This window comes from Bos indicus, chromosome 10 (genome assembly GCF_029378745.1).
Source record: "Bos indicus isolate NIAB-ARS_2022 breed Sahiwal x Tharparkar chromosome 10, NIAB-ARS_B.indTharparkar_mat_pri_1.0, whole genome shotgun sequence".
Lineage (NCBI taxonomy): Eukaryota > Metazoa > Chordata > Mammalia > Artiodactyla > Bovidae > Bos > Bos indicus.
In genome coordinates, this window is record NC_091769.1 from 71,210,414 (window position 1) to 71,238,284 (window position 27,871).

Here is a 27,871-nt window from a genome sequence, read left to right on the forward strand (position 1 = left end):
TTGATACGGTCTGGTTACAAACTCTGTTCTCTTTGCCATAACCTAGAAGGCCCCACAGGATCGGGCCTTGCTTGCCTCTCCAACTTCATTTCATGTTGAAGTTTGTAAAGCACATCCGGGGTTTTGCCCTGCCTAAGCGCTGCTGCATATGCTCTTCCTGCTGCCCATTCATGAACTAGAATTGGAGCGCATGAGACAGAGACCTGTGTGTCCTGTTCACCCTATGATCACTCTTACTTGGCACAATGCCTAAGACAATGGGGTCTCAAAAAGTGTTTATTGAGTGAATGGTGAATTAACGGTAGACACACAGCTTCCCTGATAGCTCAGTTGGTAAAGAATCCGCCTGGATTGCAGGAGGCCCCAGTTCGATTCCTGGGTTGGGAAGATCCCCTGCAGAGGGGATAGGCTACCCACTCCAGCATTCTTGGGCTTCCCTTGTGGCTCAGCTGGTAAAGAATCTGCCTGCAACGTGGGATCCCTTTGGGTTTGATTTGGGTTTGATCCCTAGGTTGGGAAGATCCCCTTGAGAAGAGAAAGGCTACCCACTCCAGTATTCTGGCCTGGAGAATTCCAAGGACTGTATGTTCATGGGGTAGCAAAGAGTCAGACACACCTGAGCTACTTTCACTTTCACACCTCTGCCAAAGGCAGAGACTATGGATGGAAAAGATATCGACGTTTAGCTCATTGGCTGAGAGCATCTCTTCCTATGTGTTCTCTACTGCTAAGGTTTTCCATTGATTATCTATTATCAAAGTTCCATTCCCAATTTCAGATCTGCATCTCCTTTCCTCCAAATATCTTCAACTAGACATTCTACAATGGAGAAGGCAATGGCAACCCACTCCAGTACTCTTGCCTGGAAAATCCCATGAATGGAGGAGCCTGGTAGGCTGCAGTCCATGGGGTCGCTAAAGAGTCGGACATAACTGAGCAACTTCACTTTCACTTTCATGCATTGGAGAAGGAAATGGCAACCCACTCCAGTGTTCTTTCCTGGAGAATCCCAAGGACGGCGGAGCCTGGTGGGCTGCCGTCTATGGGGTCGCACAGAGTTGGACACGACTAAAGCAACTTAGCAGCAGCAGCAGCAGACATTCTACAATAATGTCAGACTTGTACTAGTCTCTCAAACCCGTACCTCCTCCCATGTTCCTTCTTTCTTATGGTTTCTCCAGTGAACAGCTCACTGAAATCAGAAATCTGATGGTCATCTTTTTCTACCTGCCCATTATTTATCCTGAAGTCAATTCTTTTATGAAATAACATTTACTTTCCCTTTTTAAATAGCTTTCAAATTCCCCTCCTGTCCCTGCCTCTCTCGCTTGCCTGCTTCCCATTCTTCTTCTCCTGCCCTTGCACACTGTTCTCCTGTGATAGTGAATGCCTCATTCTTTCAAACTTCCTTATATTTATGTGCCTCCTATTTCCTCCACTTGAAATACTTTTCCCTGCCTTCCCCTAGTAGCCTTAAAATCTCAGGAAAACCAGTCAACCTTTAACACTAAATAGACAAAGCCTCTCTTTTGGAACAAAAAGTGATGAAGGACGTTAAAGAGGGGAAAAAAAGGTCCCTGCTATGTTTAAACTCTGTAGGAAAAAGTAAAAGAACTTTGAAGACATGAGTGTGTCTTCACTCATGTCTTCACTTCACACTTCTTCCAAGTGTGTGAGTATTTTGTCCAGCATTTTGACCCTCCTAAAAACCAGAGGGAGACTGTCATGAAAATACTAAACGTTGCCACAAAGAACCTAGTAGATGAAATTGGGCTGACTAAAATGACAAGAAAAGCAAGCAACTGCTACAGTCCTGTGTTAAATGTTCCAAATTAGCATTTGGCCTCAGTCTGAGAGGTTGTCACGATGTGAGCCTTTAGGTCCAAAAGATGTTGCACTTCTTCGCTGTCACCAGGTCTTCAGTGGCTAGTCTATTCAGCTCAGCTCAGACCTGGAGTGAATGCGTGAACTGGTCCTCAGCATAGTTATGACAAAATCAGGAATCTCTTATTGCACAGTCATTCAGTAATTCTGACACCAGCTGCATAAAGGATCTGATCTATATCTCTGTCTAGCTGGAAAACATTTCCAAGGGCTAGACAACTTATGATGGCCTCTAAATTAGTTCTCCATGTATTGGGATGAAGAAACACACCACCCATTTTATTTGTTTATATAAGAAGGACACACTTTAATAGGGGGACCGGATCGTTTTATATCATATTAAAAGAATGAACCAAAGAGTCTATCAATGACATAGATGTCGTCTTTCTGGGAACCTTTTCATTACTCTCTACCTCAGGACAGAATTAATGCTCCTATGACCTTCTCTTGCATATTTGTATCATTACACATAGCTCACTCTACTTTAGTTATTTGTCTGTCTCTCCTACTGAATTGTAAGCTATTTAAGGACAGAAATTACTTTGCACCATTTGTCCTCTCTGTGTCTGCTCAGGCTCTACCCTAAAGCTGCCTGTTAAATTAACTATTGTAAACTAAGTAAGGACTCTCTGTGTTCTCCCAGGGTTGTTACTGGTACAGCAGCACTCTAAGCCAAAATATATACGGCAAAACCAACACAATATTGTAAAGTTAAAAAAAAAACCTAAAGAATATGCATGTATTTTATTGACTGGAACTCTGATATTTAAGTAGACATGTGTGTTCAGTCACTAAGTTGTGTCTGATTCTTTGTGACCCCGTGATTGTAGGCTTCCAGGCTCCTCTGTCCATGGGATTTCCCAGGCAAGAATATTGGAGTGGGTTGCCATTTTCCTCTCCAGCGGATCTTTCCGACCCAGGGATTGAACCTGTGTCTCCTGCATTGGCAGATGGATTCATTACTACTGAGCCACCTGGGAAGCCCAGCCTAAATGGGAACAATGTCCAAAACCAAGCCAAGTTTCCAAATAGGACTTGAAATCAAGTGTTCTTTGTTTTTGAGACTCTATCCCAAACTCTTGCTTCCTTTGTCCGCTAACTCATGATGATTGCTTGACGCTTTCCAGCTGTTTTTACTTCCAAGACTTTAAGTTTTTCTTTCACTGACCAAGAGGCACTGAACAACTTATAAGGCAATGATATTTTGGATGAAATTACTTCTCGTATTTCTCTCCCAGTTTTGCCCCACCACTACAATGCCCCACATATAATCCAGCATGTCTCACGCAGTCACTCCAGTGGCTACCTGTGATTACCGTGACCTGATATTCCTGTGCAGAATTCCTCTCTTATGCACCAGCTTAGCGCATCCATCTGTCCCAAGGCTTGTTGGCAACGTAGTTTCTACTCTGTTTCCTTCATGCATGCTGTGTATCATTAGACACTCCATAAACTCAAATTGTCTGTGAAAATGATGCTGAAAATGATGTCTGTGAATATGATGCAGTCTGTAAATCTTTACATGGGAAAACTACTAGAGAAGTTGGCATAAGGATGACTTGGTTCAAGATCCAATGGCCCAATAGAAAGCGTTTCTTTTGCAAAGTGGATTGTCTAACTATTCTGATAAAATTATGTTCTCTTTGTATATTCTTTGCCTGGAATGTTTAGCCAAGTGCCACAGCCTGACAAAAAGAGCAGAGGGCTAGAAGTCATGAGTACAGGGTTCTAGACTCAGCTTGGAACTAGCTCGGTGATCCTGATCAAGCCACCTACTTCTTTCCTTGGTCATTGTTGATTTCACCAGGCAAGCATTTGGGCTAAGGAAAAAAAAAGTATTGAACCTGTGGTAAAGGTGCTTTTATATAGTGTCAAGAACTGTGAAGATTCTGAGAGTGTAGCTTACTTAAAATATAACAAGTTAGCCTGTCACAATTTTGTGGGTGCTGGTAAAAAAAAAATAAATAAAAAAAATAAACATGATATTCCTGGATCAGAGACCAAGGGCTTTATTATTATGACCTAGCAAGCGGCATGAGCATCAGCACGTTTGCATCAGTTCTCCTTGCTCCCAGGTTGCATAGGTATAACACAGATGGACACAGAAGGAGGCCTGTGCACCATTGGCTGCATTTCAGGACAGGAGTTCTGAGTTTAGGGACCCTGGGCATAGTGCAGTGTTCTAAAGGACAGTTTCCACCGAAGATGGTACTTTGCTTCTTGTGAATACCATGGCATCGTGGACTAACGTTTTGTATATTTTTCTCATATGTCTCTAATAGATCTGAATACAAATTACTGATTTATACATTTTAGTTTTATTAAAGTGTAGTTGATTTACAATGTTGTGTTAATTTCAGCTGTATAGCAAAGTGATTCATTTATTCGTGTATATATTCTTTTTCATATTATTTTCATTATAGTTTATCACAGGATATGAATATATTTGCCTTTGCTATACAGTAGGTCTTTGTTGTTTATCCATTCTAAATCATTGATATTTTACTTAATGATTTCATCTGTGCTTTATAAATATAATAGATCTAATTCTAGAGCCATGAGACAAGTATTTATGTTAAATTAAGGATGTAGATAGGAAATAAGAAAAAGTAAAGTTACAATATAGTTCAGGTTGGTATTTAAAGATGGCCCTGTGTAAAAATTGCAATATATAATCCATGTGCTTTTCCATTTCACTCTTCAAATCCTGTCTTCAAATAGTAAGCCAAACAATTCCTTTCATGCCCTCTACTGGATATTGTTGTTCAGTCACTAAGTCATCTGGCTCTTTGTGACCCCATGGACTGCAGTACACCTGGCTCCCCTGTGGTTCACCATCTCCCAGAGTTTGCTCAAACTCATGTTCATTGAGTTGGTGATGCTATCTAGCTATCTCATCCTCTGCTGCCCCTTTCTCCTTTTGCCTTCAATCATTTCCAGCATCAGGGTCTTTTCCAATGAGTCAGCTCTTCGCATCAGATGGCCAGAGTATTGGAACTTCAGCTTCAACATCAGTCTTTCCAATGAATATTCAAGGTTGATTTCCATTAGGATTTGATTTCCTTGCAGTCCAAGGGACTCTCAAGAGTCTTCTCCAGCACCACAATTCAAAAGCATCAATTCTACAGCGCTCAGCTTTCTATTGGATTTTAGAAGTTAAACATTGATAACACTGGAAGATAATCCAGGAATATTGAAAATAATTTGCAAATGGAAACAAAAAACTGGTGCTTTTTTAGCGACAGAGGAAGAAAGTCAATTAACCCTCCCCTGGACAAAATTTATGTGTATGTTTATTGATATATTTGCATTGCCCTCAGTTTTCTACAAGTTAACTTTCATCTCTGCAGAATTATAAAACAACCTAGTCAAAGGTGCATATATTTCTATAGGCAAATAATCCCCAGTGGTTGCAGCATTTCCTTGAAAAGATAGTAGTCTCGTATGCTTATTCCAACATCTTAAGTATTTCCTTAAATGGATCAAGAAGAAGATAAATGAATAGGATCAATTTAGAAGCACTTTGTCTTTATGAATTGCCATTGGGTTTGGATTGGAGAATCAATAAGAAAGATTAGAAAAATTAGCTGTTTGCTCTTCCAGCAGTATTTCAGAGTACCAGCAGAGTATTTCAGAGATGAATTATAGAAGAAAAAATATTTTCACAGTCATTCATTCAGGAAACTGAAACTTGTTGATACCAGCTATATGCCTAACTCCAATGGAAGCTTTGAGTCCACATGAGGTTCCAGGGAACTATCTCCTGGAATTTATAGTTACAGTCACAATTACTCCTGTATCTGAAAATATTTAACCCCAAGTAAGATGAGCTGCAAACACAGCTGTGGAAAATCTGAAAACACAGTGTGGAAAGTCTTGTTCACCTCTTCACCACTTAGGCAGGCTGACCACCTTTTTTTTCGTGACTACTAAACTTGTCTGTGAATTTTTCATCATAGTCTCCCTTTACCCACTCCCATAATCCCTAGCTCTAATGCCAGAACATTCTTGGTCATGCTAAAGGTCTATAAGAATACCCCAGTAATATAGTAGGTCTTAAAACTGACATCACAGTGGGCCTGGAGTAAGATTTTCTTTAGTATCAAAATCGTAACCTTCTCCAAGTCAAGGGCCTTATTTACAGGCCTTTAATATTCATCTGTCTTATCTAAGATATTACTTAGACTTGATTTTAAGTTGGCAAAACTTCAAAGCAAATTAAACCTTTACCAACATAAATACAAACTATGAAGGGGCAGGAGTGACATCAGTGGAAAAGAAATATGACACATATCTACCAGAAGGTGGCAATATTGCCTCTCCAAACTTTTCAGATCAGAAAGGTTCCTGTCTCAGGACAAACTGCTGCTGCTGCTGCTGCTGCTGCTGCTGCTGCTAAATTGCTTCAGTCATGTCCGACTCTGTGCGACCCCATAGACGGCAGCCCACCAGGCTCCCCCATCCCTGGGATTCTCCAGGCAAGAACACTGGAGTGGGTTGCCATTTCCTTCTCCAATGCATGAAAGTGGAAAGTGAAAGTGAAGTCGCTCAGTTGTGTCCGACTCAGTGACCCCATGGACTGCAGCCTACCAGACTCCTCCATCCGTGGGATTTTCCAGGCAAGAGTACTGGAGTGGGGTGCCATTGCCTTCTCCAAGGACAGAAACTAGGTGTGGCTATTTCTAAACTCATTTTACATTTAATTCATAGGCATCCTTTACAGAACAGAATGTGACTTAGCTAAGCTTCAAAGTTTATCATCTCAGTCAAAATATCTTGTTGTTTAGTCACTAAGCTGTGTCTGACTCTGCGACCCCATGGACTATAGCCCACCAGCCTCCTCTGTCCATGGGATTTCCCAAGCAAGAAGACTGGAGTGGGTTGCCATGTCCTTCTCCAGGGGATCTTCACAACTCAGGAATCAAACCCATGTCTCCTGCACTGGCAGGTGGGTTTTACAACTAAGCTACCATAGAAGCCTGTATTCAAAATATACACAGAGGCAAAACACAAAAAGGGTATTTTATAAGTAGCATAAGAGTCCATAGATGTATTGAACCATTACAATGAGGAAGGTTCCTTGCCGAAAGTTTCATGTGGAAGACACAGAGAAGCAAAGGACTTCAACCCTTAAAAAATTTGGAATATACTCTGGAAGAAGAACTTTATTCATAAACTGATCAGAATTTCTGTTTTAAAATTCTGGCCCCAATCTACCTAGATTCTCCTGGATCTTTTCTCCTCAGAGACACTAAACTTAACTGCTTCCTATCTAACTGTGGGGTCTTTCTTTATCCTTAGCCTTTCACGGCCATGTTTTCTTCACCACATTTACTTGTTTGACTTGAAATATCTCAAGCCCTTACACTTTTGGTGCTGGAAGGCAAAGAAAATAAGTCTTGGCAGGGCCCCTTCCCAGTGGAAATAAAGGGGACTTTTCTCAACACTTCTTCCCAGGCAGCCTAACAGCTCCAGACTCCAAGATCGCGGATTACGCCCAACTTGAGCCTTGCAATCCTCCCAAGGCCAACATGACATTTCCCACAGAAACCTCAGCAGCCTACCCACACTTAACAAAAGTTTGATAGCCAAGCAAAAAAAAAAAAAGGGGAGACTTATATTGCTTATATTCCCAACTTTAACTTTTCACAATCTGCATTTCAGGATATTTACTAGCATATTATGACAAAAAATACTAATTAACCAGAAGCTCCTTAGCTGGCTTAAACAGCAACAGCAATAATAGTAATGAGTAGCCTGTTCTACGTCCTTCTGTGCGTCATGCTAAGGCTCTTATTTGGTTTCCATGAAATGAAAATCACTGTGTGGACACTGAGTCTAGTTTACTAGACTCTGACTCAGAAAGCTCAGTAATCTCAGTAAGCATCTTGGGCAAAATGTTGCACAACTCTAGAATTCACATAGGCAGGGTAGAAGGAGCAGTTAGTTGTGTGTTAGTTTGTGCATGCGTGCCAAGTGGCTTCAGTCACGTCCGACTCTTTGCGACCCTATGGACTTTATGAAGCCCGCTAAGCTCCTGTATTCACGGGATTCTTTAGGCAAGAATACTGGAGTGGGTTGCCATGCCCTCCTCTAGGGGATTTTCCCAACCCAGAGATCGAACCAGAGTCTCTTACCACTATCGCCACCTGGGAAGCCTGTGTGTTAGTTTATTTACAGGCAAAAGAAATACTACAGTCAATTTCTGTACCATCACTGGACATCTGCCGCTCCTCTACTCTCCACCACCTCTCAGGTTTGAGATTCTTTTGCTGGTTAAAGCTCATTGCTGAGAACACAGTGGCTGATGCTACACAGGGGGAAATGCCAGGTCAGCAACTGAACCGCTAAAGCCATATGTGCCTGCTCCATAAATGCCCATTTTTCATCTTTAGTGGGCTTCAAAGTTAAATAGCTAAGACAGACAATGCAAAAAAAAATACGACCACAGCAAAACACAGAAACTGCGCTGACTAAAATTAAGTCTTCATACCAATCATGCATTTTTAATGGGAACGTTTATGGAAATTGTCTCCTAACGTTTAGGCAGTATTTTTTTTTTTTCTTCATTGGTTATTTATGATGCTTTGAGCTGGAAACATGAGCTAAGTGGGAAAGCCAGAGAATGGGATTTACTTAACAACCACAACCTTGTCCTTTCATAAATAAAAAGAAGAAAGCTGATCATTTCTTCAAGTTGCTTTGTGATAAATAAACCTATGACAAAAAAGCTACCAGAATTCATCACATCTTTTTCTTTTTTTCTTCCCAACCTGGAATTCCCTAATACATAGTATCTGATGGGTTTATTTTCTTTGTTACAGATTGTCTGCCATGGTGCTTAGTTGAATTGTGCCATTTTATTATTTGGAATGTGAAAGAAAAAATTTTAATGAAATTGAAGAGCTTAATAATTAAATGCCTTCAGCCAAATGAAAATGCTGACAGAGGTGGTGGGGGTGGGGTGCTAGAGATTAACATAAAATTAGGTCTTAGAGTAGAAAACCAGGAAGAATTTGAGAACCTCAAGAGTGCAACTGGCCCCCTAGCCTATTCAATTCTTTAGTGTTGATGTCGGGCCTCTCAAATGCAGTCTTTATTTTGGAATGTGAGTGTGAGATTCCCTAGGAGATTATTAAAGTTCTGCAGTGGATGTAGCCCTGGGATTAAGCTTCTGCAAACAGATTTGCTCCTGTAAAACTGGGTAACTGAGCCCACGTGCTGAGGCTCAAGACTGGACCGTCATGTATTTGTACAAGTCTCAAATTAAGACACGTTTCCCAAACAGCCATCCAGGCAATTCTGCTGTCTTCAGAGAAGATGAAGACTGACCTAGGCTCTGTGTCCTAAAAGAATGCATTAACCCCCACTTCACACTGAGAATAATCCCTAGAAATACTGTAAACAGACTTCAAATGCCTGGAGTAAATAGGAAATCTGGGACCCACCAGAGGGAACTTGTGAGGCAGCTTATTTGTGTTTTAGAAGAAGATCCTGTGAGCCACTCATGACCATTCCCATGTCTAAAGGAGCCTTTTCAAGTTCTGTTTTTAAGCCGAGCGACTTTTGCAACCCATGGCAAACAAAATGTAGCAAACAGGACACAATAACTGCTTAGTGGTTCTGTCAGCCAGTTAACCGTCACAAATGATGATTTCCCTCCAGCCAGACTGTGACATGCTCCTAGATCTTCACAGGAGGTTGGCTGATAAAGGTGAGCTTCACTTAGCCCAGACCTGACAGACGGTGGGTTATGCTGATCTGATCTCTACCCTTTGTTGAGCTCATTCTTAAAATAGTACTTTCCTGCCTGGGAACCCTCTGAGGTGAGACATAGAGCTAGCTGGAAGACAGCCAGACAAGAGAGGGTGAAGCAGTCAATGGAAATTAGCGGAGCTATCGTGCCTGCTGAAATGGCTCCAAATGAGACAATTAGCTGGCCCAACAGGCAGACTCATTGTCAAAACTGAAACATGTGGTTCACTGCAAGTCTCCTTGCTGTGTAGACATGGGGTAAAGACTCTGGTAACAGTCAAATACATTTTTAGGAGGAATGTATAGTTGGGCACATAGTCTTGATACTAACCACACCTAGGTCAATTCATGTGGCACCAGTGCCTCAGATATGCAGATGATACCACCCTTATGGCAGAAAGTGAAGAGGAACTCAACAGCCTCTTGATGAAAGTGAAAGTGGAGAGTGAAAAAGTTGGCTTAGAGCTCAACATTCAGAAAATGAAGATCATGGCATCCAGTCCCACCACTTCATGGGAAATAGATGGGGAAACAGTGTCAGACTTTATTTTTCTGGGCTCCAAAATCACTGCAGATGGTGACTGCAGCCATGAAATTAAAAGACGCTTACTCCTTGGAAGGAAAGTTATGACCAACCTAGATAGCATATTCAAAAGCAGAGACATTACTTTGCCAACAAAGGTCCGTCTAGTCAAGACTATGGTTTTTCCTGTGGTCATGTATGGATGTGAGAGTTGGACTATGAAGAAGGCTGAACGCTGAAGAATTGATGCTTTTGAACTGTGGTATTGGAGAAGACTCTTAAGAGTCCCTTGGACTGCAAGGAGATCCAACCAGTCCATTCTGAAGGAGATCAGCCCTGGGATTTCTTTGGAAGGAATGATGCTAAAGCTGAAACTCCAGTCCTTTGGCCACCTCATGTGAAGAGTTGACTCATTGGAAAAGACTCTGATGCTGGGAGGGATTGGGGGCAGGAGGAGAAGGGGACGACAGAGGATGAGATGGCTGGATGGCATCACTGACTTGATGGACGTGAGTCTGAGTGAACTCTGGGAGTCAGTGAGGGACAGGGAGGCCTGGCATGCTGTGATTCATGGGGTCGAAAAGAGTCGGACACGACTGAGAGACTGATCTGATCTGAGTGAAGTCGCAGGTCATTTAGGCTGCCTCCATATCCTGGTTATTGTAAATAGTGTTGCTATGAACATTGAGGTGTATGAATCTTTTTGAATTATGTTTTTCTCTGGGTATATGCCCAGAAGTGGGATTGCTGGGTCATGTGGTAGATCTATTTTTAGTTTTTTAAGGAACCTCCATACTCTTCTTCATAGAGGCCGTATCAGTTTACACTCTCACCAACAGTTCAAGAGGATTTCTCTTTTCCACATCCTCTCCAGCATTTATTGTTTGTAGATTTTTTGATGATGGCCATTCTGACCAGTGTGAGGTAATATCTCATTGTAGTTTTGATTTGCATTTCTCTACTAATCAGTGATGTTGAGCATCTTTTCATGTATTTGTTGGCCATCTGTCAGTCTTTGGAGAAATGTCTGTTTAGGTTTTCAGTCCATTTTTCCATTGGGTTGTTTGGTTTTTTGATATTGAGCTACTTGTATATTTTGGAAATTAATCCTTTGTCAGTTGCTTCATTTCCAAGTATTTTCTCCTATTCTGTGGGTTGAAAACAGATTTCACAGAAAAATGGTATAGATGATCTTATTTGCAAAGCAAAAATAGAGACACAAATGTAGAGAACAAATGGATGGATACCAAGGTGGAAAGAAGAGATGGGAGCAATTGGGAGACTGGAATTAACACACATACACTATTGATACCATGTATAAAATAACTAATGAGAACATGCTGTATAGCACAGGGGACTCTGCTTAATGCACTGTGGTGACCTGAATGGGAAGGAAGTCCAAAGGGAGGGGATATGTGTATGTGTGGGCTGATTCATTTTGCTTTACAGTATAAACTAAGACCACATTGAAAAATAACAATATGCCAATAAAATTAATTTTAAAAAATAAATTTTTAAAAAGTCACAGGTATTCATCACTCTGAGTTTTATTGAGTATGTTCACTTTGTGAAAAATTATGAAGCAATACACTTAAAATTGTATAGATTTCCACATGCTTCAATAAAATGTTTGCTTAAAAAATAAAGATAGAAGATTGTTCTGAATATGGGGGTCAGCAAATTATGGTCCCTGGGCCAAATCCTGCTACCTTTTCACATGTGAGCTATGAATGGCTTGTATACTTTTAAATGGTTGGAAAAAAAACAAAAGAAAGAAAAGAATATTTTGTTCATGTGAGTATTATATGAATTTAAAATTTTGGCACCCACAAATAGGTTTTATGGAAACAGCCACATTCTTTCCTTTACATATTGCCTATGGCTATTTTACTTCTACAATGAGTTGACTAGTGGGAATGAAACAGTATGACCTGTAAAGCCTAAAATATTTATATTTATGTTTGTATGATTATTTTATTATCACATGTTACTTATACATAAATATTTGTATTTATATATGATCTTTTACAGAAAATACTGACCTTCATGCTAGATTTAAGGCAAAAAAAAACATTAGACAACTGAATGTGGGACATTATTCTTAATTGGACCTAGATCAGGAAAAAATGCTATAAAGGACATTTAGGAAACAATTTGGAAGATGTTAGTACGTTCTGTGTAATCAGATAATATGTTTATTTACTTATTTTCGACTGTGCCAAGTCTGTGTCACTGTGCTTGGGTTTCTCTAGTTGTGGTGAGCAGACTACTCTCTGGTTGCTGTGCACGGGTTTCTCATTGCCGTGGCTTCTCTAATTGAAGGGAGCAGGTTCAAGGGCACTCAGGCTTCAGTAGTTGTGGCATGCACAGGCTTAGTTGCCTTGCGGCATGCGGAATCTTCCCAGCCAGGAATTGAACCGATGTCCCCTGCACTGGCAGGCAGATTCATAGCTCACGTGTAAAAAGGTAGTAGGATTTGGCCCAGGAAGTCCTAGATAATATTTTTGTAACCATGTTAAATTTCCTAGTGTGATCTTGGTATTATGGTTGTTTATGTGGAAAAATGTCCTTGTTGTTAAAGGCATATATAGGGTTGCAAATAATTGGGGGAGAAGTGCACAAAAAACACAAATCTATCACAAATGTGGTAAAATGTTAGCAATTAATGAATCTGGATGAATGGTATCCTACTATTCTTTCACCATTTCTATAGGTTTGAAGTTTTCAAAATAAAAAGCTGGGAGAAATAATAAACATAAACCTAAAAACAGTGTTAATTTTAGAAGCAGTCACCAGGCAGGGTACAAAGGATCAATCGGTAGCATATGCTGAGGGCCAATCAGTTAATTCAAGTGGTTAGAGGTTTGCACATAAACCTCTTCAGCAGTTATACTTTGGGGGTTGTCATCTATCAGCCAATGGCCCTCATCTTGTGGCTTTTCTGAATTCTCCTGTTTTTTCTGAGCCAATTCCAGATTGCAAGGGGTTTACCAAAGATTTACTTGTTATTCAATCTCCACATTCAAACCAAAAATGATAGTTGATGTTTATCCTGTCTTTCGAGAAACTAAAAAAAATGTACCTCCCACATAAATGTACTTTTTAGTTTTTCCCAGTGGGACACAGAAATCCATCATTAACTGTCACTCTGCCTTTTAGAAATTATGTAATTCCTTGAAGATTTATTACCTCTTTAATCAGAGCAAACTCCTAATGTATCAGTAATGATCAGTAACATACCAGTAATTATACACCATTTTCAACCTATATTTCATCTGTGTATTTTTATGAGAGTTTCTTTTCTAAATTACGCTTTTGTCTGTGGGCAGTAATTTTGAGGTTTAGGAACCAGCTGAGGTATAGATTATCTTGAAAGGTTGCATATGGATCTGCAAAGGCTTGGGGATTCCATAAAGAAGCACCGTGAGCAGGGGCCGCAAAGCACTTTGGGCTCTGCAATGAAGTAAGAGTGATTGTCACTCTTCAGGACTAGTCTCTTGGCTCCATGTCAGGCTGACTCGTAATATAAAATCTATTTTATCACAATTCATTTTCTGTCAGATTGCCGGGCAGAGACTGTATAGATTATGGCTTCTCAAGGAAACAAAAACAGAATTTGTCTTACTAATTGAGCCGATGGGCTCTTCAAAGCGAAAATCTGGATCAGAAACAAATTGTCCTTTACCCGCTGGCTGAGATATGAAACAGCTCCCCAGCTGTCACAGAAAGGAACGAGATTTCATTCTATGTAAAACGCATGAATTAGTTTCTAAAAATAAAATTGGAAGCCCTTTAGTTGCTACAACCTTCATTCCAGGAAAATGAGTTATACGAGTGTCTGATATTGTTTTATGGGACTTGGAGATTAAAATGATTTTTTGGTAGACATCGCGTCGGCTTCCTATTTGAATGAGTCCAGAATGAAGCTGAATAGAATTATAGGGGAAAACACGAATGACCGTTACTGGCAGTGAAACAACCAGGCATTGCCAGTAACTTCTCAAGCACACATACACACATTACACTCCCTTCAAAGTTTTTGTTGCTTATGTCCACGTAGACTGACGTGTCTGTACCAGTGATACCAAGCAAAGCTGATTCCTGATGACTCAAACTATCTTACAGCTGATCCACTCCAAAGTTTGGAGAAAGGGGATGGTAGTCAGGTCTTTATAGCCCTGCATGTCCCTTTCAAGGTCAGCGATAGGTAGTAGAATCCTCCACCTCCAAGGAGATGAGCCCTGCAAAGGCTTTTTACCAAGTAAAGTGCAAAGGTTAAAAAAGCTGACGTGTAGTGGGAATAATGTTTTTTATCTCTTTTCTTGGTCATTTCTTTTTATTCTCCAATCCTTCTATCACTTATACTGAATGTTAGTGAAAGTTGCTCAGTCTTGTCCAACTCTTTGTGATCCCATGGACTGTAGCCCACCAGGCTCCTCTGTCCATAGAATTCTCCAGGATACTGGACTGGGTAACCTTCACATCTCCAGGGGATCTTCCCAACCCAGGGATTGAACCCAGATCTCCTGCACTGCAGGCAGATTCTTTACCAACTGAGTCACCAGGGAAGCCCTACTGAGCATTAATGTTGAGACTCATTGCCCCAGCACCAAAAATATCAGGAAGAACAAAAGGATCAAGTTGTAGGCTCAAAAGCCTGTATTGAATTTTAAAAATAGTTTCTTCAACCTTTGACAGAGGCAGATTCAAAAGCAGAAAACAAAAAGTTTTCTTGAGCTCCAGAAGGAAAAGAACATGAAGTGCTCAGAACATGTGTTTATGTGATAAAGTTCAGTGTCCTTTCCCTGAAACACAAAGGAAAAATAAGAACATTTGAGGGAGGAAGCTAGAGAGATGTGGGGGATGAAAAGACTTAGAGGAAGTGAATGATGAAGGTCTTTGTAAAAGGGCCGCTTAATGCTGCTGCCTCTGGGTCCACATCCCCAGGAGGGAAGGGAGTGATGGAAACCCCCGGAAAGATGTGTGAAGACAAGACAGGAGGGGGCGTGTGCCCTGTGTCCTGTCTGGAGTGCTGGCAGGAAGCAGCCTTCCTGGGACCCATGTGGAGTAGCCCCAGTAGAAGGGGAAGGACAGGGCAGGTGCAGGAGAAAAGGGATGTGAGGCAGACCCGTTGTCACGTACACGGCACCTGCGGTCTCCTTTTGTAGCTGCAGCACCTGAAGGACGGACAGAGTGAGCTCAGAGAGAACTAAAGCACAGGACTGCGGGGGGCGGAAAGGAGAGAGGATTCTCACACTAGAGGTTATGGGGTGGGTGGCCGGAGTCAGAGATATGATATAAAATGCTGCTGAATTTCAGAAGCTCCATGGACCCCAGCCAGAGCTGAGCCTGGAGCCTTGTCCACAACAGCCCTGAGGTGAGCCTATTGAGATGAGTCTTTGAGTTACATCAACAGTGGATGCTAGCAAAAAGGTGATTGTAGCCCAGTGTTTCTTTCTCAATGCCAAGGTTATGTATACATCCCCCAGAGTCTCTGATGGCTCCTGTGGAGATCAGAAGGAGAAGGGGAAAGAGATGAAATAGGAAATGGTTATGGACCCCTCAATGCTGTGCTTCTCAATCAGGAGTTAATTTGTTCCTTAAGAAACATTTGAAGATGTCTGGAGATGTTTTCTGATTGGTACAGAGCAGGAGGGGATGCACCTACTGGCATCCAGTTGGCAGAGGCCAGGGATGCTGCTAAACATCCTATCCTATAATATACAGAATAGCTCTCCCAATAAGGAATTATCCTGCTCCAAATGTGAGTAGTATTGAGGGTGAGAAACCCTGAGCCAAAGTGTCTGAATTACCACCACCGGCAAGAATAAAAACATGAGAAATGTCTTTGAAAAGTTGTATTACAGTTTTGCACACTTGAGCTCCTATGGTTGAACACACACACACACATATACACATACACACACACTACAATACAAAGATGAAGACTTGAAGGAAATGGTGAGTGGAACACAAGATGGTATGGTACATCCCTGAGGACCTTCAACATTTAAAAGTTAAATAGGAAAAGCCAGTAAAGACAACATGGGGGAGAGAGAGTGAGGTACAGAAGAAACTGAGAGTGTGTAGTGTTACAAAGGCTAAGGGAAAGAGTAGCTCAAGAAGGACAGAGTGGCCACCTGTGTAAAGCACTCCAAGAAGTCAAGGGGATAATGAAAAAAATTGTCAGTTGAATTCCACTTCCTGTCTATTAGGGCAGGTGGGAAGGGATGAGACCCAGAGGACATGGAAAAGGATTAGCTTTGGTCAGGAGAAAAGATTCCTCCTCCTTTGCAACAGAAGAATGGGTACAGATATAGGTAGGTTTGTAAATTAATTGCAAATACATTGTGAATTTCTCACATCAGAGGCAAAATAATCTGCTAAAACTGAGAAGAGAAGCCAAAGAGTCTGGAAGCTTTGAAGTGGTAACCATGGAGAGCAGGTGGATCAGTCAAGGGAAACTTGGCAGGATGTATGAGCAGTGTTGAGCTCCCAGTTGAGGCTGGCGATCATGAAACTGTAGTGATAATCATCAGCATGTTATGTGATATTTCCCCTGCACTTCTCAGCTGCCTGATGCAATCACAGAAAAGACAGATCGCTAGATGAGCCAGCATGAGGTTTTGGTAGGAGCAGAGGTTCTTCATCAGAGTTTGTGTCAGAATCGCCCTGAGATTTTTTAGAAGCACTCATATCCATGCATAGACTGTATCCCAGGGTTCTGGCTTGGTAATCCTGATGGTTGGTCTGTATATCCCTCAGTTTATAGGAAGTTCTTCCATGGTGTGTGGCCTCCAGTTAGCAGGCATTCATTCACTTGGTGCAACTACAGACAGACTAGCCAGTGAATTAGCAAGGGAGAGCTTAAAATGATGGACAGTAAAGTCTCAACCAGATTAGAGAAAGAAGTAAAGACACAGAATCTCACACATTGGGTTAATATGGATCTTTCTCAAACTACAATGAGGTTATATCCCAATAAGTCCATTTTAAGTTGAAAAATCTTAAGTCAAAAATGCCTTTATATTAATACATCTAACCTACTGAATATCATAGCACAAATTTGCTTACCTTAAACATGCTCAGAACAATTAGCCTATAGTTGAGCAAAATCATCTGACAAAAAGCTTATTTTAGATTAAAGTGTTGAATACCTCATGCAATTTATTGAATACTGTACTGAAAGTGAAATACAGAATGGTTGTAGGTTATTTACCCTCAGGTTGGCACAGCTTCCTGGGAGCTGCCACTGCCCAGCATCAGGAGACAGAATTGTACTGAGTATCACTAGCCTGGGAAAAGATCAAAATTGAAAATTCGAAGGGCAGTTTCTCCTGAATGCATATTGCTTTTGCACCATCATAAAATTGAAAGATCATAAGTTGAACCATCATAAGTTGAGTACTGTCTATACAGAGATCAATATATAGGAGGTCCCCCAAAAGTCAAATAACATGTCCTGTGTATAAAGAGTGCTGATAGCAGGTTTAAATTAAGCAAATTTAGAGTACATTTTATTCTCATCATAACTTTTTATAGAGGGCAAAAAATAACCTGTAATCTCCCAGAAAGCTGTATTTTTTGGTATGTGATGGCCCAGAAATGCTCATCATTTCTTTGAAGCTAATTAAACACTGAAGTTTCCAAACACATATTATGTCTCATGATGCTGCCTATAGGGGTGATGAGCATCTCCCCCCATTCCTCAGAGATGTCTTCCTACGGGGGATAAAGAACAAAGAGAGACACCTTATGCATTGAAGGAGGAATCTAGTGCTGAGAAGGCTGTCCCTTCACCAAGGACTGGACCTGATGAGACTCTCCAGTCACTTCACCATGAGCCTTCATGCTTTCTTCCCTTCGAAACTGTAAGACAGGAACACTAAGAGGAAAAGTTGGGATTTATGCAATTCACTCGTCTCCATATTTTATAACTTTTTGGAGTAAAGTGATTGCTAAAAAGAGAACATGACTTTAGGATGGCAACAGAAAGACTTCAGATAATAAGGCTCTTAGGAAATGAATTTAGGAGAATTTTTATCTCTGGTCGGTAAGTAATTTAGACAGATCACCTCCTAAAGAACCAATAATCTTTCAAGTGATTTGCTTCGAATTTCAAGAATGTGATCACTGATCCTCTCATCTCCAGCAACACTTCTGCCCAACTCTATAACAAGGGAGACGACTTATGCAGTGGCTGTGTCTGACTCAGCTCCTCCGATGTATCTGAGCTGAGCTCTGGCCTGGAGGGCTGAGCAAAGTCTTTGAAGAGCAGAAAACATCTCCAAACACTGGTCTCCTGTGACCTTGCCCGCCACATTCTCTGGGGTTCTCCCACATGGAAGGTGGGCCCCCTCCTTGGAGCATTTTCTCAAGAACAAGTTGTTGTACTGTAACTTTGCAGCTCCCCAAAATTTGGGTTTTGATTTCTATTTTTGCAAGATTGAGTCTCATTTCATTGGAATGGCAGAGGATGTTCCTCATGGTCCAGCCCCATCTCCTATCACTTCCCTTCCTCTCATTCTGAAGCCTGCACTCCAGCCACATCAAGTAATGGCATTTCTTGGTGATATGGCATTTCTTGCATGACTAGGAACATATTGCCCCCAAACCATTGGATTAGGAAACAGAGACTCAGATTCTATACATAGTTTTGCCGTCCATCATCCAGGGAGCCTCAGTTTCCTCTTCTACAAAATGAGGAGGTTAGAGACTTAGCAAAGTTGTGGTCCATGGGTCAGGTCTGGCCCCATATATTCTTTGACAGGCATAGTGTTTGTGTGTTGAGGGCAGGGTTGGTATGTATTCCGCTCTCCAATTCACCCTAGTCCCCACCACCCTCTCTCACCGATGCCTAGCAGCACACACATGTACATTAGTACCTGGCCCCTGAGTGCACATGAACTGGCCACCAAGAAACCTGATAATCTGTAAGGTTTCTTCCAGGTCTAATAACATGTGAAATAAATTAACTCCAAAAACACAGGCTCAAGCAGATGGTAAATGTGCAAGAAACACATAAAAGACCTCAGGTACCAGAGACCCTATCAAATAGTCCTGGACTGACACCAGGACCTTTACAAAACAGTCAGATTCCCTTGACTGATCCCATATGGCTAACGAGTTTGCTTTCTGTTACCCTGTGGCTTAGCAGGTATTATCACCGTTGCTCCCAGGATGGCCTGTTTTCCCACACAAAACCAAACTGATTTCTCCACAGAACACCTGTTCCTTTTGAAGTTGTAACCCAATGATCAATAATCTTTATTTCCCTTCCTGTATAATAATTTATATGAGAGAAAACGAAAGTCCTAATATTTCTCATTTTAGCACTGACGAGTGTCTGTAAGTTTCAGTTGCAGCGGAGGAAATCTGGAGCCCATTTCTTTCTACCACTTGATCTTGACAGGATCATGAACCACTGGAATTCCAGTCCACCCTGGGGAGACTTGTTGTTCAGACTCAGTGATATATGCTCACCTCCTCCCAACATCCATTTCCTTTGACAAAAAGAGTATGGCCTTTTCTTTGACCAAACCCATCCCATCTTAAACTAGTTTAAACCCTTTTACACACTAAATTCATGCCTCTCAGGTGTGACAAAAACAAATCAATCATCCAATTTACCCCAAAGAGAAAAGGCTAAGACAGCTCCTAAAGGGCAAAGGGCTAGATCAGATGGTCTCTTAAGACCCCTGCTAGCTCTGCTGTTTTATGATTCTAATTTAAGTTCATTGAAAGATTATGCCAGAACTGTGGATGCCTCAGAATATTTTAGGAATAAAAAGGGCTGAAAAAGAAATGGTCTATATTAAGAAATCTCTCTCCAAAAATGAAAACAAGGGGTCATTGAGAATGTACATGTGAGGACACCAACTTTTGAACATCAAAGAAGAGGCCAAAGTAATACAGGATCGGAATATGCAGAGTGGCATCCGGAGATTTGAAAATTATGTTCAGATGATGATCTCCAGCACTGGAGAGTCCAGGTCTGGGATATTCCAAATGATTTATGACTACAGAGCTATGTGCAAGAAATTTAGGGGGAAGTGAAGTAAAGAAAGATGAGCTAGAGTCTCAATAAGTGCTTGCAATCCTCTGAGAAATAGCTAAGCCCTTGTAAAGGTTATAACCAAATATATGAACATTTCTAATCTTGATCCCCCTTTTGGAAATGAGTACATATTGTGACCGAAAAGGGTAGGTACTCATGCAAGAAAAACCACTGCAGCTTTCAGTTAATTTCATTCATTTGGAAATCATCCTTTACTTCTGAAACTCATTTGGTTAGGCAGTGCCAAAACCAAAGCTTAGAGACAGTGCCCAAGACACTCAGATATTAAACTCCTGAGTCAAACTATGTCTGACTCCTGAATCTGGACTCTCAATCATTATGCAATACTAACTCTCTATTAAAGAAACCCGTTATTCAAACACTTCTATTGATCAAAGAGCCAATGGAAGTTTTAAAGCATGAGCAGCCGTGTTTTTTAGAAAACTCACTCTGGCAGTGGCATGGGGTGTGACCTATGTAGAGGAAGAGACTAGTGGCAAGGACAGAGTTTAAGTTACTATTGCAGCAGGCTGAGAAGGACACAAGGAAGCCTGGTTAATATGGTAGCAATGAAAATGGAGAAGAGGAATCAAATTTAAAACATAGTTTTGTAATGGAATTATTGATGATGAATGAGAAACAGGATAGTAAGAGGTTAGGGAGAAGGAGTTACTGGGGTTGGTTTTGTCTTCTAGCTTGAAGCCTGGGTGATGACCCAGATGAAAGATGGAATATAGGAAGATAAAATGGCCAAGAACAAGTTAATGAGGAGAGTGGAGATAATGACTTCAACTTGGATGCCTGAGACTATTTAATTAGGTGTGCAGACCTAAAGATAGTCTTAGGTAGGCGTCATGACTGTGTGGATGGAGGCTAAAGTCAAGAGAACAGTTGCAATCACACAGGGAATTTATAGGGTTAGAAGAGAAAAAGACCAATAGCTAAAACCCTGTGAAATACCAGCATTTATGGGCAGAAAAGGAGGAACAAGCAGAAGACAGAAGCAGACTGCTGAGTGGTAACAGAACTGTAGACAGTTGTATTGGGGAAGCAAAGGGAAGGGTTTCAAGAAACAAATAATACAGGGAAGCCAAGCAAAAGAGGTCCAAATATAGATCTTTGGATTTAGCCATTAAAAAGCTATTAGCACAGTGTAAATCGAGCAGGGAAGCCAATGTCATTTTGCGTCAGAGCCTGTTTGGGATTAGGGATCAACTACTTCTGACTACGTGCCAAAGAATGCTCAAACTACCACACAATTGCACTCATCTCACACGCTAGTAAAGTAATGCTCAAAATTCTCCAAGCCAGGCTTCAGCAACACGTGAACCGTGAACTTCCTGATGTTCAAGCTGGTTTTAGAAAAGGCAGAGGAACCAGAGATCAAATTGCCAACATCCTCTGGATCATGGAAAAAGCAAGAGTTCCAGAAAAACATCTATTTCTGCTTTATTGACTATGCCAAAGCCTTTGACTGTGTGCATCACAATAAACTGTGGAAAATTCTGCAAGAGATGGGAATACCAGACCACCTGACCTGCCTCTTGAGAAATTTGCATGCAGGTCAGAAAGCAACAGTTCAAACGGGACATGGAACAACAGACTGGTTCCAAATAGGAAAAGGAGTACCTCAAGGCTGTATATTGTTACCCTGCTTATTTAACTTATATGCAGAGTACATCATGAGAAACCCTGGACTGGAAGAAATACAAGCTGGAATCAAGATTGCCGGGAGAAATATCAATAACCTCAGATATGTAGATGACACCACCCTTATGGCAGAAAGTGAAGAGGAACTCAAAAGCCTCTTGATAAAAGTGTAAGTGGAGAGTGAAAAAGTTGGCTTAAAGCTCAACATTCGGAAAACGAAGATCATGGCATCCAGTCCCATCACTTCATGGGAAATAGATGGGGAAACAGTGGAAACAGTGGCAGACTTTATTTTTTTGGGCTCCAAAACCACTGTAGATGGTGACTGCAGCCATGAAATTACAAGACGCTTACTCCTTGGAAGGAAAGTTATGACCAACCTAGATAGCATATTCAAAAGCAGAGACATAATTAAAAGACGCTTACCCCTTGAAAGGAAAGTTATGATCAACCTAGATAGCATATTCAAAAGCAGAGACGTTACTTTGCCAACAAAGGTCCGTCTAGTCAAGGCTATGGTTTTTCCTGTGGTCATGTATGGATGTGAGAGTTGGACTGTGAAGGCCGAGCGCTGAAGAACTGATGCTTTTGAAGTGTGGTGTTGGAGAAGACTCTTGAGAGTCCCTTGGACTGCAAGGAGATCCAACCAGTCCATCCTAAAGGAGATCAGCCCTGGGATTTATTTGGAAGGAATGATGCTAAAGCTGAAACTCCAGTACTTCGGCCACCTCATGCGAAAAGTTGACTCATTGGAAAAGACTCTGATGCTGGGAGGGATTGGGGCCAGAAGGAGAAGGGGACGACAGAGGATGGGATGGCTGTATGGCATCACTAACTCGATGGACGTGAGTCTGGGTGAACTCCGGGAGTTGGTGATGGACAGGGAGGCCTGGTGTGCTGGGATTCATGGGGTCGCAAAGAGTCGGACATGACTGAGCGACTGAACTGAACTGAACTGAACTTCCTTGATGGAAGCTATAGGAGTCTCACTATGGCTTTGAACACTGAAGGCCAGGTGTTTGGTGTTCCCACAAATACAGACAGTGTTTCTAACTGGCTTCAAAATCTGACATTGTCTGATCTAACTTTTTTTTATCTAAATACAAAATCAAAATGAAAGACATTCAAGGTAGTAAATGCTGACATCCCATAATTGCTTTAATGTAAAAAACAGGAGTTTGTTATGCAAAGGATAGAGGCCCAGACACTTTGATTAATTCAGGGCTCATATTTATTTCAAGACCTCTGTTTTCAGGGTTAGTTCTGATGAGAGAGAGCATATATTTCTATTTTCCAAAATGGTTAGCGTGAAGTATCAATAACCCATTGGGCCCACCAGTTTGGAAGTCATCTGATTTGTACTATATTTTCAATTTAGGGACTCTCACCTCAAGTTCTGTGCATTAAAGAAAACTTTATTTTTATTTTATGCTATTTTAATGCAGATAATTCAAGTTCATATAAAATACACCTGCACTGTTTATATTAAATAGTTATTTTATATATGAAATACCTAAAAAAGGCTATTTAGTTTATATTTGACACATTTAACTGAGAATTCATTTTTACGTTAGCATATTATTTCATAAAAAACATTCCATGTAAATACAAGGTATATTAGTATTACTTTTAATCAAATATGAAAGTAGTTTAATAAGATCTTATTATTTGAAATGCTTCTTTAAGAAGCTGATGGAACTTGTAGGGTAATTGTATCACTTTGCACTAATCTCCACTTTGAGTGGGCCGCCTACCTCAACCCTGTGTTTCAAGTGAAGGCCATAAATTATTCTGTTTTACAGTTGAGACACTGGGTCTCTGAGAAAGTGAAAAAAATAATTTGAGTTATGAGCAAGCTGGAGATTAAATCAGACAAAGAATGGACAGATTTCTTTGTGCTTCTAGGCCTACTTTATCCTCCTGTGTTATATCACAAATAGGGTACGTCTATACCCCTTGAAGAATGCTACCAATTTGATGGAATTAATTGTGTTGCTTGGATTAAAAAAAAAAAGTTCTTTTGTCATTTTCATTTATAGTAACGAGTGAGATAACAATCTTACAATATCTAGAAGTATCTATTACCTTAAAATTACAAATGCCAATGATAAATATTACATAATAAATCGATATGTATTTACATGTTAATAAAGTTAACATTGATGCTGCCTGGGAAAGAATGGCTACATGAAATACTTCCACCCTGTAGTCACCAAAACAGAAAGGCTCTTTGAGTTTACAAAGCTATTTAGTTTGGAGGCCTCAGAGAAGACTTCAGCAGCAGCTGAGACAAAAGAAAAAAAAAACAAAACTTTTAATTCATGATCCAATTCTGTAAAGACTGAATTCTAACTGATTAGCAGGCATGTGACAACCAAATGGGTCTGAACAATGGCACAGAGTGTTTGGGAGAGATTTAAGTGTGAGGCTGGGAAACTGGAGTCTTGAATTTTCTTTAAGGTCTTACCAATGACTTGCAGCCTGACTTTACCCTAATTATTTATGTCCTCTCTTTCACACAAATGTTTCCATCTCTTTGTCTGTAGGGAAGGGTGGGGGGATAATTTGTATCATGCTTTGTATGATACTTGCCAAAGTAACAAACTATGATAGAGAATTCTATTGGGTTCTGGCTGAAGATTAGATTGGCTAGACCAAGACCACCCAGAGGTAACTTAGACAGTAAATTTTTAAGAAGAAATTCTCTTCTTTCTGTGTTTTACATTTCAGTGTGAAAAAGGTTTGGAAAGCACAGAAAAATAAAAATAATTGAAATTCTCCCATAAGTCCAAAAATCATGACTCTTGACATTTGGTGTATTACCTTTCAGTCTTATGTGTATGTGTGCTTGTGACACATTATTAATTATATTAATACACAATATTAAGGGAGATAGTGAAGGACAGGGAATCCTGGCATGCTGCAGTCCATGGGGTCACAGAGTTGGACATGACTTAGCAACTGAACAACAACGAGGAGGAAAAAAATATTTTCAGTGATTTATAATTATACTATATATAGTGGTTTGTAGCATGCATTTAGTAATCAGTGAGGATTTGGGGTGGCTCCAGTTTTATTACATTTAATGTACTTAACATTATTTATTTAATCAATCTCACCTTGTTAGATCAGATCAGATCAGATCAGATCAGTCGCTCAGTCGTGTCTGACTCTTTGTGACCCCATGAATCGCAGCACGCCAGGCCTCCCTGTTCATCACCAACTCCCGGAGTTCACCCAGACTCACGTCCATCGAGTCAGTGATGCCATACAGCCATCTCATCCTCTGTCGTCCCCTTGTCCTCTGCCCTCAATCCCTCCCAGCATCAGAGTCTTTTCCAATGAGTCAACTCTTCGCATGAGGTGGCCAAAGTACTGGAGTTTCAGCTTTAGCATCATTCCTTCCAAAGAAATCCCAGGGCTGATCTCCTCAGAATGGACTGGTTGGATCTCCTTGCAGTCCAAGGGACTCTCAAGAGTCTTCTCCAACACCACAGTTCATTATTTGGGTTATTTTTAACTTTTTGCTGTTTAAAACCATGCTGATTAATTCAGTTCAGTTGCTCAGTTGTGTCCAACTCTTTGCGACCCTATGAACTGCAGCACCAGAGAAGGCAATGGCACCCCACTCCAGTACTCTTGCCTGGAAAATCCCATGGACGGAGGAGCCTGCTAGGCTGCAGTCCATGGGATCGCTAAGAGTCGGACACGACTGAGAGACTTCACTTTCACTTTTCACTTTCATGCATTGGAGAAGGAAATGGCAACCCACTCCAGTGTTCTTGCCTGGACAATCCCAGAGACGGGGGAGCCTGGTGGGCTGCCGTCTATGGGGTCGCACAGAGTTGGACACGACTGAATCAACTTAGCAGCAGCAGCGGCAGAACTACAGCACACCAGGCCTCCCTGTCCATCACCAACTCCCGGAGCCTACCCAAACTCATGAGTTTGGTGGTGCCATTGAGTCGGTGATGCCATCCAACCATCTCATCCTCTGTCGTCCCCTTCTCCCACTGCCTTCAATCTTTCCCAGCATCAGGGTCTTTTCAAAGGAGTCAGTTCTTCCCATCAGGTGGCCAAAGTACTGGAGTTTCAGCCTCAATATCAGTCCTTCAAATGAACACCCATGACTGATCTCCTTTAGGATGGACTGCTTAGACATCCTTGCAGTCCAAGGGACTCTCAAGAGTCTTCTCCAACACCACAGTTCAAAAGCATCAATTCCTCAGCACTCAGCTTTCTTTATAGTCCAAATCTCACATCCATACATGACTACTGGAAAAACCATAGCCTTGACTAGATGGAACTTTCTTGGCAAAGTAATGTCTCTGCTTTTTAATATGCTATCTAGGTTGGTCATAACTTTCCTGCCAAGGAGTAAGAGTCTTTTAATTTCATGGCTGCAATCACTAGCATTAATCTTTAAAGAGACACTTGTAGCTAACCGATTAAGATAAATTTGGGGTGTTAAAATCACCGAGTATAGGGATCTGAACATCTTGGGCTCTTGATTATATATTCTCTAATGACTTTTCAGAAAGGTTACATCAAACTGCATTCTGTTCAGTGTGGTATAAGAGTGCATATTTTCCTGAATTTTATTTTTTATTTAATCTTTATAATTTAATAGGATTTTGAAAGAGTAGTTTTAGCTTGTTTTGATTTCTTTGATTATTAATGAGCAATCCTATTGAAGCAGGTTAAGTATCTGTGGGCACTTTTAATTGAGTCTCTTATTTTTCAACCTAGAAGACAAAATCTACCATCTTATTAAAAGAATGTCTAGAAGTGCAAACTTCCAGCTTACAGTTAGGAAGTTGAAACTGAAAGCTCCAGAGGATACTCAGATATCTGCCAATGACCTAGAACAGGGATGGAAATTTTATGTAAATATATGGTGTCTCTGTTCTCCCCCCACCACATTAGTTGGCAAACATCACTAACAGATCATGGTTTTCTTCTCATAGGGCCTAGATACTCTCAGAATTCTTCTCAACCCCAACCACTCTCATTCCGAGCTATTATCCTTCTTGGTTCCTACTTGAAGTGAAGCCAAGTTGCTTTTTTGGCTCAGAGTGTAGCCTAGAAAAGATAAAGGTAGAAAACCTACATTACATGACTGCTGGATTCTTCCTCCATTCTAGTCTTCTAGCAAATAGGTATCACAGAAATGAAGCGTTAGCTGCACATGAATGTTCTATTGTCCATACACAGAATTCATACAATGCACACGTGGAAGTTCTGGCCCCTTTTCCATGTCTCCTTAGCTTCTAGAACAGTACTCCCTGACGATACTCAGTAGTTAAATAACTGTTGGCTGTCTAACAATGTGATTATTGGGATTCTTACAAGGTCTCTTCAAGCTCAATATATAGTCTTCCTCCAAAGTTTGCCTCCACTGCCCAACATTCAGTTACGTTTCTTCTCCCTATCCATTTCTGTTTTTTCTATTTTATCGAAGCATAGTTGATTTACAATGTGGTGTTAGTTTCTGCTGTACCGCAGAGTGATTCAGTTATACATATATGTACATCCTTTTTCATATTCTTTTCCATTAAGATTTATCACAGAATATTAAATACAGTTCCCTGTGCTATACAGTAGAACATTATTGTTTTTCCATTCAATATATAATATTTTGCATCTGCTAATCCCAAACCCCCAAGCCATCCCACCCCCACCCCCTTGGCAATCACACGTCTCTTCATCTGTGAGTCTGTTTTGTAGATAAGTTCATTTGCGTCATATTTTAGATTCCACATATACGTGATATTATGTGGAATTTGTCTTTCTTTTTCCGACTGACTTCACTTAGTACAATCATCTCTAGGTCCATCCATGTTGATGTAGATGGCATTATCTCATTCTTTTTCATAGCTGAGTAATATTCAATTGTATACCACATCTTTTTTATCCACTTACCTGTTGGTAGACATTTAGGTTGTTTCTATGTCTTAGCTATTGTGAATAGAACATAGGGGTGCATGGATCTTTTTGAATTA